Source organism: Narcine bancroftii, chromosome 12, assembly GCF_036971445.1.
Source record: "Narcine bancroftii isolate sNarBan1 chromosome 12, sNarBan1.hap1, whole genome shotgun sequence".
NCBI classification, from domain to species: Eukaryota; Metazoa; Chordata; class Chondrichthyes; order Torpediniformes; family Narcinidae; genus Narcine; species Narcine bancroftii.
Window position 1 is genome coordinate 55,544,972 of NC_091480.1, and position 14,940 is coordinate 55,559,911.

The window sequence follows — 14,940 nt, forward strand, 5'->3', positions numbered from 1 at the left end:
ATACTCAATCCTTTACCTGCTGGGACAGATTGTTTCTTTTCTCTTATTCGGGGAGGGAGAGGGGTGAGAATTATATCAGTGCCCCAATCTGCCTCCTATTCGGTTGTCACACTTCAATGAATGTGTCCTATCTCTTCCGTAAATTGTCAATGGTTTTCTCCAGGGAATGCATCCTGTTTTTCCATATTTCATCATGCAATATTTAGCTGGGAGTCAGACTTCCACGTGACCGCTGAATACTTCCTGGCTACTGACAAGGTGACCTTCATAAACTGAATTTGGTGTTTGGACAGTCTAAACTCTACTTCCCCAATGGCCCCTAGAAGGTACAACTCCACATCCTGTGGAGAATCCACCTTTGTTATCTTTTTCAGTGCTCCCCAGGTCTTCCCAAAAGGATCTCACCCTTGTACACAGCCAGGTGGAGTGGACAAAGGTTCCAGCCTCCACACCACACCTAAAGCACTTTCCCAAATTCCTGGCTTTGACTTGTGTAATTTTAATCGGTGTGAGGCATAACTGATGCAAGAAATTATATTGCACCAGCATGTGTCTGGCATTAACAATTCCTGTCAGGCTATTCCAACACAAATCTTCCCACCAATTGTTCTGCCCAAGTCCGACTCCCATCTTTCCCTTGACCAATGTCAGCCTGGCTTCAGGCCTTCACTTCGGATTATGGAATACATCCCAGAGATAAATTTAAATTAGAGTTCCTATGTCACTACAGCCAGGCAGGGTCATTGTCAGTCCTCAGTTTGTCCCTTAGGAAAGATCTTAATTCCAGAAAGAAGAATGTTTTATTCGATAATCCTATTTAGACCTCAACTGCTCAAATGACACGAGCTGCCCTTGACGGTAACAATTCTCAATACATTTCAGTTGATCTGCACCAGTGTGCATTGCAATTCACATGCCACAGAATTGATTTCCCTGAGAGCCACAGAGCATTGGGGTAACATTGCCCATGTTTCAACTCCACTCTTCCTGGTGCTTACTAGAAAATAATCTTGACCTTTTTGCATTTGACCTGGTCATGCCCTACAGTTTGATCCTTCTGGGAAGATTTGGGGAATATCCTGGAACAAATTACCAGAATTCAATGCCCTCCGGTGCCAGAATTGTTTTCATTGGGGAAATTAGCAGTTACAAGACATAAAACGAGGCTGTCAAAATATCAATTGAAATTTGTTGAACTCGCTTTAGCAGCGGCCAGGAAATGCAGAGCCATGACTTGGAAATCTGATTCCCATCCGAGTCTGACCCACTGGAAATCAGAAATGCATAGTTGTGTCCCCTGGAGAAGATTACTTACAGCCTCAGAAATTGTTAAGAATATGGAACCTGTATTTAAAATTCACCAGGGTTAACTTTTGATGAATCCCCCCCCTCCGGTCTCCAAAACCACTATCTCCAGTATCCCTAGTGATGTCTATGTCAAGACATTTATCCCTTAAGGGAGGAAGTAGCTCTGGATAAATCACGTCATGTTTCATCTATATGAAATTAATGTGTTTGGGGAAATAGATGATTTTGTCACATTATATGGGAGAGTTACCCCTTTTTTCCTTTGGGGGAGGGGGTCTTTTTTTCCTGTTTCCTACTTTTCTCTGAAGGATCAGCCCGGTGTGTAATTTTGCGTTTATAATCAATAGTGCAGAATTTGATCATCGAGATCATGTGTTGATTCTTCCTTCTTTGTACATCAACATGTAGTTCAGTTCTGGTATTTTATTTTATAGATCTGGAAAGTGTCTTATATTTTGTTTGTTTTGTAACTTTGTGTTTGATTGAAATTCCTTAATTAGAAAAATCTTGCTTTTGTCACAAGACTTTAGAACAGGAATTCAGTACCTCACAGAGGCTCCATTCACGGACATTGCTCCTCCAAATGTTTGCAGCCCTGTCAGACCTTCCCCCATTCCCTCCTGCATCACTCACAGATGTTGAAGGTTGAAGCACGCTAGCGACTCTCCACCTGCCCCCGGCTGCGCCACTAGCGCGCATCAAGCGTCAGTAGCATCTAGTGACGCCAGTTGCAATAAAAAGAATCCTCGTACCCCACATTGGTGAGGGGGAGGGGAGGATGGTCCCTGCTAGTACCCCCCACCACTGAATGAGCCCCTGTTTGAATTGCTAATGCCCCCCTCTAACACACGTTCTGCTGCTGACCCTGCCATAACGTAGACTGATTTGCTCTTGGTTCTACCACAATTCCTGCTAAATCCTATGCTATTGATCCCTCTGGATGACTGTGACACAGATACTCATTACTATCAAGATATATGCCATCCACGCAATGCATTCCAGACCAGGTCTGAGAATATGCAACCTCTTGACTCTGCTGCCAAGAACTGATAGAAAAACACTTGATAATTGGCCACCTTCAATGCATCATCTCCTTGGAAGTTAATTTGTACCATCAGTAACAGAACCTGTCATGGTCAAGTTATTCTGTTAAGTACAAAGCCCTGGAAAGGCACACCTGATAAATTATCTTATTCATTACAAAAAAATGATCACAAATAACAATTTTGAAGACAACTTTGATGATGATCGATGCAAGTTAGGAGCATTATTTGACTAATTGCTCAATAACAAGCTATTTGCCGATCAGCAAGTTACTGAATTAATAGATTGAGAGAGCAGCCTGTACATCTTAATTTTATTTTGCTTTATAGTTTTGACATTGGGGAGGGGGATTTGATGGAGGTTTACAAAGTTATGAGAGGTATAGACAGAGTGGATGGGAGTAGGCTTTTTCCACTTAGATTGTGGGAGATAAATAAGAGTGGTCACAGTTTTAAGCTGGGGGGGGGGGGGAAGGAAGGTTTAGGGGGAAGTTTGGAATGAGCTGCCATCTGATGTGATAAATGCAGGCTCGATCTTAAATTTTAAGAATTAAGTTTGATAGATACATGGATGGGAGAGGTCTGGAGGGTTATGGAATGGGAGCAGGTCAGTGGTTCTCAACTTTTTTCTTCCCACTCACATTCCACTTTAAGTAATCCCTCTCCCATTGGTGCTCTGTGATTAGTAAGGGATTGCTTAAGGTGGGATGTGGCTGTGAAGGGAAGGTTGAGAACCACTGCTCTAGACCCAATTGTTACTCAAATATTCTGCTTGAGAAAAATGGTCATTGGGCCATTTCCTTTGGAGTTATGAAACTGTGCACATAGCGAGTCAATGAGGGAAGATTAAAACAGTGGGTTTTCAAACTTTTTCCTTCCACCCACCTTAAGTCACCCCTTACTAATCACAGAGCACCAATGGCACAGGGATTACTCAAGGTGGTATGAGTGCAAAGAAAAAGGTTGAGAAACTAGCAGAATAATGGTCAGCACAGACTGGAAGGGCCAAATGGCCTGTTTTCTGTAGTGTTCTACTACATCAACCACTATGTAAAAATGATCATTTGTTCAGGTGCCTGCTAACATTTTTTGGTCATACCTTGATGAAAGGCTCATCAAATTTAAACACCAACCAAATAGATTTGCACGTTGGCGATGTCCCTTTATCTTTGCTATATAAAATACATGGTTTGACCTCCTGAGTTTCTCCAACAGTGCATTTTTACACTCTGTACAATGGATTACTTTGGTTGCCCTTAACAGTGTTGCACACAGCAATTAAATTTTACTTCATTAAACAGAGAGCCTTGCCAGTATTGTATCAAGAATCAACCCATCACGACCAGAGAGAAGGCAGCTGTAATGCGATTAGAACACTGTAAAAATTGTGGCTAAATTACAAGTATCACTGAGTGTGAACATCAAAACCTAATGAGATGGTCGACACATTGATTACCCAGAGAACTAGACCCCCAACATCACAAGACAGATGATTGCGATTCAGAGTTCATTGGATACTAGGCAATTTTCACACCTAGATTATATATGAAAATATATTACAAGATCTTAACACAGTGGCTTCAATTGGGCAGAATAAAAGCTTCAATGAGAAAGCTACAATTGGCTACAAGAGAAAAGGGATTTCAATCTCCAAATAATTTTATACTTCTAGCAACTGTGCATCAAATATAATGTTGACATCATTTAACTATAGAGTCATATGTTCCTCCTTACATTTATAGACAGTGACATCAGTAGTACTGGGGAGAGCCATCATGAAGCTGCAGACATCAGCTAGCACAGATTTTAACTCACGCACACACAATGAGCTAATCAGTATCCAAAGTCACCAAGGTGGTCATCAGAGCTTCCCAGTTCAGAAACAGATGCAGGAGGTTTTTTTTCAAAATGATTACAGCCTCTTGAGGCAACAGATCAGGAAACAACATCTCTCCTCTCCTCTCTCCCCCCCCCACCCCACCCACCAACTCCATGCAAGTATGTGCTTAAAGCTTAAGGGGAGGGACTAAGTTGAAGGAACAGAGACAGTTCATTTGCAACATAAAGCCCTGCCACCAAAACAGAAAATTCCAGAGCCACTTGCAATATTATGGATTATTGTACAATTATTGCACTGACAGACACCCCCACACTTTGGCAAACCTGGTCTCTCATGCAGTAAAATAGTGGCAGAAACCAGCAATCCTAAATTTATGCAAAGAATAAGTTTGTGGCTTATTCAAATGTTGTGAACCAACTCCAGTCATCCCTCAGCTTCCACTGGCACAGGCAAGATGGGCAGAATGGTCTCCACATTTAATTTCTCCTCTTCATAGATCGCGTCATTTTTTGGGCTTCAGACTCAGGAGAACTATGTGTCTGCATCCCTATAGCAACAGGAGGCCATTCAGCCCTTGGAGCTTGTTCTACCATTCAATTAGAACTCAACCAATTTGTCATTTAATTCCAGCTACTCATCTTGGTTACATGGCTTCCTTATGCAGCATAAAGTCCCATGAATACATTTGGGAATCTTCAAACTGCATCCACTTCCAGGGTTTCTGCTGGTGGACAGGGAAGAGAACTGCAGTTCCCTCTCAGTGGGGTAAATACCACCTGGTGGCCTAGCTCCAAATTTACCAGCATGTCCACCTTGTTCTGGACTCTCAATATGAAAACATGTCAAAAGCAAAGCAGTGAACAACTTTTTTGGAAGGGAAGTTGAGGTCAGATTTCTGCACTTCATCATCTTGGTTATTTTAATCATCAAACTTTCATCCATACAGTGAATACAACACATTTTAGAAATTGCACCAAAATAAAATCTATTTAACAATTTCAATTGGAATAATAGACAAGGCTAAATCAGACTGTATATTTTCTGGTTACCCCAATGGCCCAACTGCACCAATTCCAAACAACACCTGAACTGAATGCTTAAAACACTTGCAAAATACGATTTATCATCATCAGGACAGAAGACTCAACTCCTGATTTCCAAAAACCTTTCCCACAAGGCACGGGTGACGGAATATTTTCTTGGATGAGTACAGCTGCAGCGCTTAAGCTTGATACCAGCCAGGACAAAGCAGCCTGCTTGATTGGCACCTCATGCAGCAATGGTACAGCATTACGGTTAGTGTGCACCATCTAAAAGAAATGCACTATTCGTACTCACCTGGTCTACTCCAACAGCACCCCAACCTACAGCTGCTACCACCAGGGGCAGCAGGTGCATAGCAGATCCATCTGCAGGTTCCCCTCGAAGTCGCACATCATCTTGACTTGGAAATGTTCTTTCATCAATCACTGGGTCTAAATCCTGGAACTCCTTCTCCAATGACACCGGGCAAGCATCTCCATCAGAAAGACTGTGGCAGTTCACCACCATTTCTGAGGGCAAATATGAATGGCCTATTCAAATATAAATGGGCAATAAATGCTGGCCTTACCAGTGGCATAAGCATCTCAACCACAAAAAAAATTCTGCAGGCAACAAAAGAACTTCCGTGCTGCATTCAATCCCTTCAACATAAGCTCTTTGTTCTGCCCTCCTAATGTGAGCTGTGGGTCATGCTCATCTCAGAATCAGAGGCTGTGGTTTCAAGCCCCACACTAGAGATCCCTATACCCCAAGTGTTGCACTGTCAGATTGTCTCTGATGCTTTTAACAATTACCTTAAACTTGCTGCTTAACCAGTGAGCTTCAGAGTCCTGCAAACTGTTGCTCATTATCACACATCCCTAGTTTGTATGATAATGAATAGTCATTATCTGTTTCATTGGCTAAATTTGTAACTTTAAAAGAATGATTACTGTAACAAGTGGGGTTATGGAGTGAAAAGAGAGCTTCAAGGGTCAAGAACATGACATCCAACATGAGAAAGTTCAGAGTTTTTAAATCTGGCCATTTGGTTAAAGAGAATCTGTTCAAGAAAGCGGTGAAATTGCCACACATCACCTTCATTCATTATCTTAACTTCACAAGTCAAGAATCTTGAATTTAAAAAAAAAAACAATTCATGGACATATCTCCACAGCACATGTGAAATATTGGCCTGATATTACACTGGACAACGAAGATTTTGCTTCCTGAATACCTTTGGATGTATTTTATGGATTTTGGGCTGCTGATCACGAAACCAACCTTAAAAGTTTGCTATCACATACCGTTTTTAAGATATAGCCTATTTTTGTGATTTCCTGTCATATTTTAAGTCCACTTCAAGCAGACAAAACCATGTAGTGCAATACGTCGTTGAAATTCATTTCCTGCATTCACACTTGGACTCTTTCCCGGCTGATCTTGGTGCCGTCAATGACGAACATGGTAAAAGGTTTCACCAGGACATTGCGTCCAAGTAAAATGGTATCAGGGCAACTGGAATCTGTCAAAGCTGGCCGACTATTGTTGGATATCGACATGAGAGGCATCAGATGCTGAGTACAAATGAAAATCAACAGCAAAAACATTTTTAAGTCAATTGTTGAACTAACACAACGTGTCAGTATCATTATTCGATTAAATTAACTTTTATTGAATTTAGCATGTTTCATGCTTCTCCAACTTCTTACGTGGTACAGCAAATCTGAAATTATCTTTGTGTTCATCTTGAAGTCTTTTGTAATCCAATTTTTTTTCAGGAAGCGAACCTTTTCAAAAAAAAATTTGTTGTCCAGTATTATTCAAATCTACAACTAAATCGTCTGAAGCTTGTCACAGGTTGGAGGTCAGCAGACATAGTGTGCAGGGAGGCAAGAGAGAGAATAATCCCTGGCATACCAATTTAAATACACAAGAGACACACAGGAGACTTCAGATGCTGAAGCTAAACACAATCTGCTGGAGGAACTTTTTGGATCGAGTGGCATCTGAGGGAGAAAAAGAATGGTTGACGTTTCAGGCCAGAACCACTCATCAAGTCTCCAGCAGAATGCTTAGTAACTTAAATACTCACTTGTGTTGATTGAAGTTTGCACATCTTGAATCACAACCCATGGTCTTCAGCATAATGGATGCAACCATCCTCGACAGTCAGCAGGCTGAACAGTCCAAGTCTTGCATGCACAATAAACTGAGTCGCTGAGAGGAGAGAACACGCAAGTGCTCAGTGTTCCTTATGTGGCCTCCTCTATATTATTAAGACTAAACACAGATGAAGTACCTGGTTTGCAGAGCACCTGAGTTCAGACGACAATGGCCATCCTGAGCCCCTAGTTGCAGGTCATTTCAGCTCCCCTTCCCATTCCTGCACAGACCAGTCTGTCCACCACCAGTGAGGCCCGACTAGCACTCGAAGAATAACACCTCATCTACCACCTAGCAACCACACAACCCAAATTGTATGAACATTGATTTTTCCAAATTCAGATAACTCATCGCCCTCTTTGGTCATCAAGTTTCAGCACCAGTAGCCTGTATTCTTGCTCATCACCAACCAATAGCTGTCTCCACCTCCATCCTCCTCCCACTCACTCTATCTGTACGATGTATTTGCTTCCTCCCATCATTCATCTGCCTATCTCTCACATAACTCCACCCCTCCCCTCCCCCACCTGTCCCCTTCTTCGTCCTACTGGCCCTTGTCTCACCACTCTCCTTTTCAACCTGGCCATCTTCCTTCCACTCTCAGTCATGATGGAAGTTCTTGACCTGATACATTGACAATTCCTTCCTACACCCCCCACCCCCCCCCCCCCCCCCACCCACCAACTCAACTGCTCATTTTCTCCAAGTTTTTTTTTCCCAGCTTTGGAACAGAGAGGAGGCTGACCTCATTTGTGTGAAAGGGGAAAATACAAGACATGCATTTTATTCTGGTTTGAATTCAATACACACAGATAAGATAAACCAAACACTATGTATGTGGAAAAAGGAGGAAATTAAACACGAAAGTCTGCAGGTGCTGGGACTGTAGTAAAAACACCAAAATGCTAGATGAACTCGGCCAGTCATTCAATGTTCCATAAAAAGGAAAGACAGATTGCCGACAATTCGGGCCTGAGCCCTTCCTCGAGGAATAAGCAGACTGAGCCAGAAACAGGAAATCTCTGAATTCAGACTGGCTAGGGGAGGGATCCAGACCAACAAAAGGGGTCAATTTATCATAATAAGGGATAAGGTGAGAATTTATCATGTCTGTGCTAAAGGAGACAGGGCTGGGGGAAGGCAACGGGGAAGAAGGGGGTGGGGGTTTTAATGAAAGCCAGAGAAGTTGATGTTAATGCCATCTGATCGGAGGGCACCCATGAAAAGATGAGGTGTTGTTCCTCCAATTTGCAGGTGGTCTCAGTCTGGTAGTGCATGAGACCATGGACAGACACGTCGGCCAGGGAATGGGATGGGAAATTGAAATGGGTGGCCACTGGGAGATACACACTATTGAAGCGGACAGCAGAGGTGCTCAACAAAGCGATCTCCTGGTCTATGCCCAGTGTCTCCGACGGCAAGGAAACCACAGCGGGAGCACCGGATGCAGTAGATGAACACTGTAGATTCACAAGTGAAGTTTTTCCTTCACTTGGAAGGACTGTTTGGAGCCCCGAATGGTGGTGAGGGAGGAGATGTGGACGCAAGTGAAGCATCTCCTGCAACCACAGGGGTAGGAGCCAAGGGGACTATTGGTGGGGAGGGAGGAGGAGACGAAGGAGTCACGGAGGGAGCAATCCCTGCAGAAGGCAGAGAGGGGAGGACATTTTGCTACATATAAAAGACACTAAATACAAATTGTTGTTTCTTTACAGACCTCCCATTCACATAGGGACTATTGTAACAGGACCCAAAGGAAACTGGCAATTTTATCAATAACAATTTTAAACCCAGCCATTTTCTGCATTTCTCCTCTTTCCCACCCATCCACACCACCCCCACCCCCGTTTCACTGAGCCAGTTTCACGTTGACCCCAAACTCAGATATTCCCTCTCTGGCTCCAACCCTCCCATTTTTCTTCTGAGCTCTCTGGTAAAGCTTTTCATCATGGAATCATTGAAAACTTACAGCACAATACAGGCCCTTCGGCCCTCAAAGTTGTGCCAAACTTGTTCCTACCTTAGAAATTACTAGGCTTTCCCATAGCCCCCTGTTTTTCTAAGCTCAATGTACTGATCCAAAGGTCCCTTAAAGGACCCTAACATATCCACCTCCACTACTGTTGCCGGCATCTCTCCTAAAATATGGTTCTGATCTTGTTTTTTTTTTAAACTCTCATTATGCTCACGTGAAGCACATTGAGACATTTTCCAAAAATTAAAGGCACAAGTGAATTAAAGGCACAAGTGCTATTGATTTGCAATACTCAGCCAAATGCATCTCATTATCCTGACTGACTGACGTAGCCAGGCTATTGTTCATCGACTTCACCTCAGCGTTCAACATGATAAACTGTCCTTGCTGAGACTCAACACCCCTCTCTGCAACTGGATCCTGGACTTCTTGACAGAAAGACCACAGTCTGTACAGGTTGGCAGCAAAACCACAAGCCCCATCGCATTGAGCACTGGCGCATCTCAGGGCTGTGTGCTCAGCCCACTACTGTTCACACTGCAAACTCATGACTGCTCTGCCAGATTCAGTTCAAACAGAATCTTCAAATTTGTGGATGATACAACAGTAGTTGCCCTCATTGGCAACAATGATGAATCACAATTACAGAGGAAGTTGAAAGGTTCATAAAATGGTGCAAGAACGAAAACCCGTCTCAATGTGGACTAGACAATTGTGGACGAGGAGGATGAATATTGACCATTCTCCGCTACATATCAACAGTTCCTTTGTGGACAGAATGGCGAGCACAAAGTTCCTTGGTGTACACATCAAGGACAACTTATCCTGGACCCACAACTCCTCCTCATTAGTCAGGAAGGTGCCTACACTTCCTCAGAAGGTAGAGGAGGGTAAGGCTACCGCCCCCCATCTTGACAACCTTTTGCAGGAGCTCAATTGAGAGCGTCTTGTCTGGCTGCATCACCGTGTGGGATGGTAGCTGAAAGGCCAAGAGAATTACTGGGGTCTCCCTTTTCTCAATAGGTGAAAATTAATTGGGAGCATTATCTAAATTGGGCTCAAGGAATTATAGAAGGCCCTTTGCATCCAGCGCACAGTATCTTCAACCCACTACCGAGAGGGAAGAGGTGTAGGGGTGGTAAAATCAGGACAATCAGGCTGGGGAATAGCTTCTTCCTGCAGGTTGTGAAACTGTAACTGTGAAAATCATCGCAAATAATTATATTTATTATGTCGATGCTGGGCAATTGCTCAACAAAAGGAGGTGTGAGGTGCTCCTTCTGCCCGATAGCCTGTGGGTCGCTCTTGGGCAAGGAGTAGTTTACCCTCCCAATCAGGGTCACGTGAAGCCATGGATTGCAGATGGTGGGTGGTTTTTACAAGCAGATTCTACAAATTGGAATTTACTGTTGTGAAACTAAAAACGCTGGGCAGATGAATCTGCTGATCAATGGCCAGGGTTACCCATCCAGTAACCCTGCAACTGAAGAAAGCAATGGGAAACCACCTCAGTATATTTTTCCCTTGTGTAATCATGAACTCAACATCGACCACGATCTCAGCTCAAAGATGGAGCCTTCTCCGCAGGAGAACAGGGGAGGCAACAACAATTCAGAGGGTCAGAGATCGTGATGGATGGAGGGATACGATCACCCATGCCAAACAGCAAGGCACCTGGATGATAATTAACTATTTTGATTATTTGTGATAATTATGTGATTATTTATGTGCTAATTCTGTAGTGTTTTTGTGTGGGCACCACGGTCTGGAGAGTCACTATTTTGTCAGGTTGTAGATGTGCAATCAGTTGACAAACTTTTCTTTATTGAGTTTAATTAAAAAAAACATTAATTCAATACATGGGGGTGAAATTTAAAAGACAGATAATTTATATTTCTCAATACCTTAATCACATATAGTATAAATTCTGTGTCCCCCTTGTCAATCAGACCCATTTTATCAAAATACCTCAGAAGAACCCCTCCCTCTAAACAAGGCAAACTTGCATATCTAATATACATGGGAAATGAAGGACGACATTGGGAAACCAGACAACACTGTTCAGAAGTGTCCAAGCACCCTAATTCTTTAAATTATGGTAATACTTCACGAATGAGCCCAGTGTCTTGTAAAAATTCACCGTCACATCTTTCACATTGTCTGATTTTTTTTCTAAATGTAGGAAGGACACGACCACCTGTAACCATTGACTATGAGTAGGTGGAGTGCTGTCTTTCCATTTCATCAGAATTGCCTGTCTAGCTATCAATGAGGTAAAAGCTCAAATTCACTTCTGAGATAATGTACTTGAACCTATCCTTTCTGGTTCCAATCATTAATGGAGACTTTAATCAGTTACAAGTCTACTCAATGTGTTTACCCATCAAGTATTACAAACTAATGAAACAAATGATTTATGGCACAGTTTAGAGAAATGGAAAAACATCCAGCAAAGTACAGCAGCCTTCTTGCCCAGCCAAGGGAGTAACCTGCACATTCAACTTTGCAAAAGCCAGTTGGCATCAAGCAAGATGACAACCAGCTTTCCTTGGGGAATATGGATGCTGCTGAGACACGCTGATTCATCTCTAACTACCCTGAGTTGGTGATATGCCTCTACATTAACTTGGTGTTCGCAGTGACAGCCCAACAGCACTCCTAACCTACTGTCTTTCACTTTTCAAATCATCGCCGAACAATCCATATAACCATATAACCACTTACAGCACAGAACAGGCCAGTTTGGCCCTACTAGTCCATGCCGTAACAAATCCCCACCCTCCTAGTCCCACTGACCAGAACCCAGACCATACCCCTCCAGTCCTCTCCTATCCATGTAACTATCCAGTCTTTCCTTAAATGTAACCAATGATCCCGCCTCGACCACATCTGTCGGAAGCTCATTCCACATCCCTACCACCCTTTGCGTAAAGAAATTTCCCCTCATGTCCCCCTTATAATTTTCCCCCTTCAATCTTAAACCATGCCCTCTAGTTTGAATCTCCCCCACTCTTAATTGAAAAAGCCTATCCACGTTTACTCTGTCTGTCCCTTTTAAAATCTTAAACACCTCTATCAAGTCCCCTCTCAATCTTCTACGCTCCAGAGAAAAAAGCCCCAGTCTGCACAACCTTTCCCTGTAACTCAAACCTTGAAATCCTGTCAACATTCTCGTGAACCTATCTATTTTGTTTACATCTTTCCTATAATTTGGTGACCAAAACTGTACACAGTACTCCAAATTTGGCCTCACCACACCAATGCCTTGTACAATTTCATCATAACCTCCCTACTCTTGAATTCAATACTCCGATTTATGAAGGCCAACATTCCAAATGCCTTCTTCACCACACCATCTACCTGAGTATCAGCCTTGAGGGTTCTATTTACCATCACTCCTAAATCCCTTTGTTGCTCTGCACATCTCAATTGTCTACCATTTAATGCATATGACCTATTTAGATTTGCCTTTCCAAAATGTAACACCTCACACTTATCTGGATTAAATTCCATAGCAAACTTTTTTTAAAAAAGGCAATTCATGACCTTCACTTGAAAGACTACTGGTTTCAACATTCTGTAGAAATTGCAAGGAATCATACCACAAGATTCAAGAGATTCACGGTTTCATATAGCAGAATGATCCCGATTGCAGAGTATAGCAATGACTTGGCTGAAAAGTTTAGAGTTTTAATGGAAAATTGAAAGGAACAACCCCCTCCCATCACAGCGCACCATCCCAAGTGGCTCCAAATGTGTTGCAAAATGAGACATGGGGGGGATCTTGCTATATAGTTCTTCGCTGCAGTGATTAAGAAAGTGTTAAAAATGGATTCTTGATAAATGTATCCATTTTGTCACTGATACACAGTGTTACAGCTGTGTGCTGTCCTTGGCCAGAAATCCAATATGAACAAGCTTAGCTCGGAACTCCGGCATAAAATCTCAACTATTACACCAGGACAATCAAAACTGGTGCAACGTTTTCGCAATAGCTTAGTGGGTTAATAAACTCAAAACTCAGCATGGCCATCCAGATCTGTGCAACAGAAAATATCAAACAAAGCCCTGAACACAGAGATCTTGAGGAATGTAACTGGGGACACGCTCTTTAAATACATTGAACGACAAAACGAGCGCAAAGAGAACGGTCTCGTCCACATAATGCACTTCCACGGTTCCTTGGGGTTTGCATTCCCCGAAATCAATTGAGGAGTTTACAATGGGGGGAGGGGATCCGTGTAAATTTCAAAACACAACGGGGTGGGGGGGGGGGGGTCGCGGGGATTCCTCAAACACCGAGAAACGTCCAACATATGTAGCGCTGGGAGAAAGAACAGCAGGTAGCAACGGAAGATCGGACACGGACGGTCTGACTTCCCAGTGGCCGCCAGTATGACTTTCTTCTGAAACTATGGCTGTGAATAAATTAATTCAAAGACTTGCCCAAGCACTGGGTGAAGGATAGTAACAGTCCAAGGTGCTAAATAAAGAGAGGGGGCATTTAACACAAGGCCATTCATCAACTGATCACTCGATCTGACGAACATTTAGCGGCGACTACCCCGGAAACCGCATCATAAACCTGGTCAAGGTTGGTTTCTTGCCAGCCCGACCATTAAACAGCAACCGCCCCCCCCCCCCCCCCCACCCCCACCCCAACAGCCTCCTGCCCTCCTCGTGATGAAAGGAGCGATATGCATCGAAGACAACAATCCCGTTCCCTACCTTAAGTGCAGGTTCTAAGCGTCAGTTCCCCTCTTCCATCAGTGCTGCACAGGGATTTAAATGGCGCTTGACTGGGCGAGTCCTTTTTCTTTCCCAGAGCAGTCTTTACAGAAGCCCCTCTTCCAAACCAATCCGTGTGAATGAAAGTGGGGGAGGTGTTTGCGTTTGATCCGATCAGAGAGAGGTGGGCTTGGAGGGAAAGAGGGGGGGGGGGTGAAACCTGCCGGGGACACGGACTCGCCGCAGCCCCCTCTCCCCGAGCCACTCCTGTTGCAGCGCCCTGTCCAACAATGGGTTCGGCGGGCCTCCACGCCGCTATTTATGGACGTGAGCCGGGGAGCCGCCGCGTCAAGGCGCCCGATGCAGCCTGGGGCTTGTAGTCTTGCTGCCTTTCTGGAAGGGGAGTTGATTTGATGTGGTTGGGGCACTTCTGCAGGAGCGGAGAGACCCTACAAAGATCCTCTCCGCCACCTCCACAATAAAACCGAAACTGCTCAGCCTGTGGCCAGAGACGTTCTGTCAGATGCGGCGTCGTGTCCGTTCGTGGCCAGACCCCGTGGGTGGGCATTCATTCACGACGCGGAAGCTGAAGGTGCGGAAAGACCGGACGCCCTCATCCCCACGGTCCAACAGAGGGCAAAGTCTTCCGAAATGGGGGTGAAACCGGATTTGCCGTCCTCCCGTTTGGCTGCCTCGAAAGTTAGTCCGGTGGACACGGGTGGTGAAGGAGAAGCTGCACTGCTTGTTGGCGAGCTCTCTTTGACTGTCAAACGACGCAAAGCCAGACAGAGGAACAGAATTGTCACGAAAATGCGATCCGCTTTCCTTCCTTTTAAAATATTTTATTGATTTTAATA

The 14,940-nt window shown here is 43.9% G+C and overlaps 1 protein-coding gene across 6 annotated transcripts in view; it reads right to left on the reverse strand.

Moving 5' to 3' along the window:
- The window catches only part of csrnp2 (cysteine-serine-rich nuclear protein 2), a 118,304-nt gene that overhangs the window by 40,512 nt on the left and 62,852 nt on the right, over positions 1-14,940 (reverse strand). For 2 of the 6 annotated variants that reach the window (XM_069905893.1, XM_069905887.1), the window contains exons 1-2: positions 14,084-14,361; positions 7,310-7,434 (exon numbers count right to left, since the gene is read on the reverse strand). The exons of 1 other annotated variant lie outside the window; for it this stretch is intronic. The gene's annotated coding sequence lies outside the window, so the exon portion shown is untranslated. Of the gene's footprint in view, positions 1-5,529; positions 5,745-7,309; positions 7,435-14,083; positions 14,362-14,940 lie in introns of those variants that run through there. 3 more of the 6 variants (XM_069905889.1, XM_069905890.1, XM_069905888.1) reach the window with 3 other exon arrangements.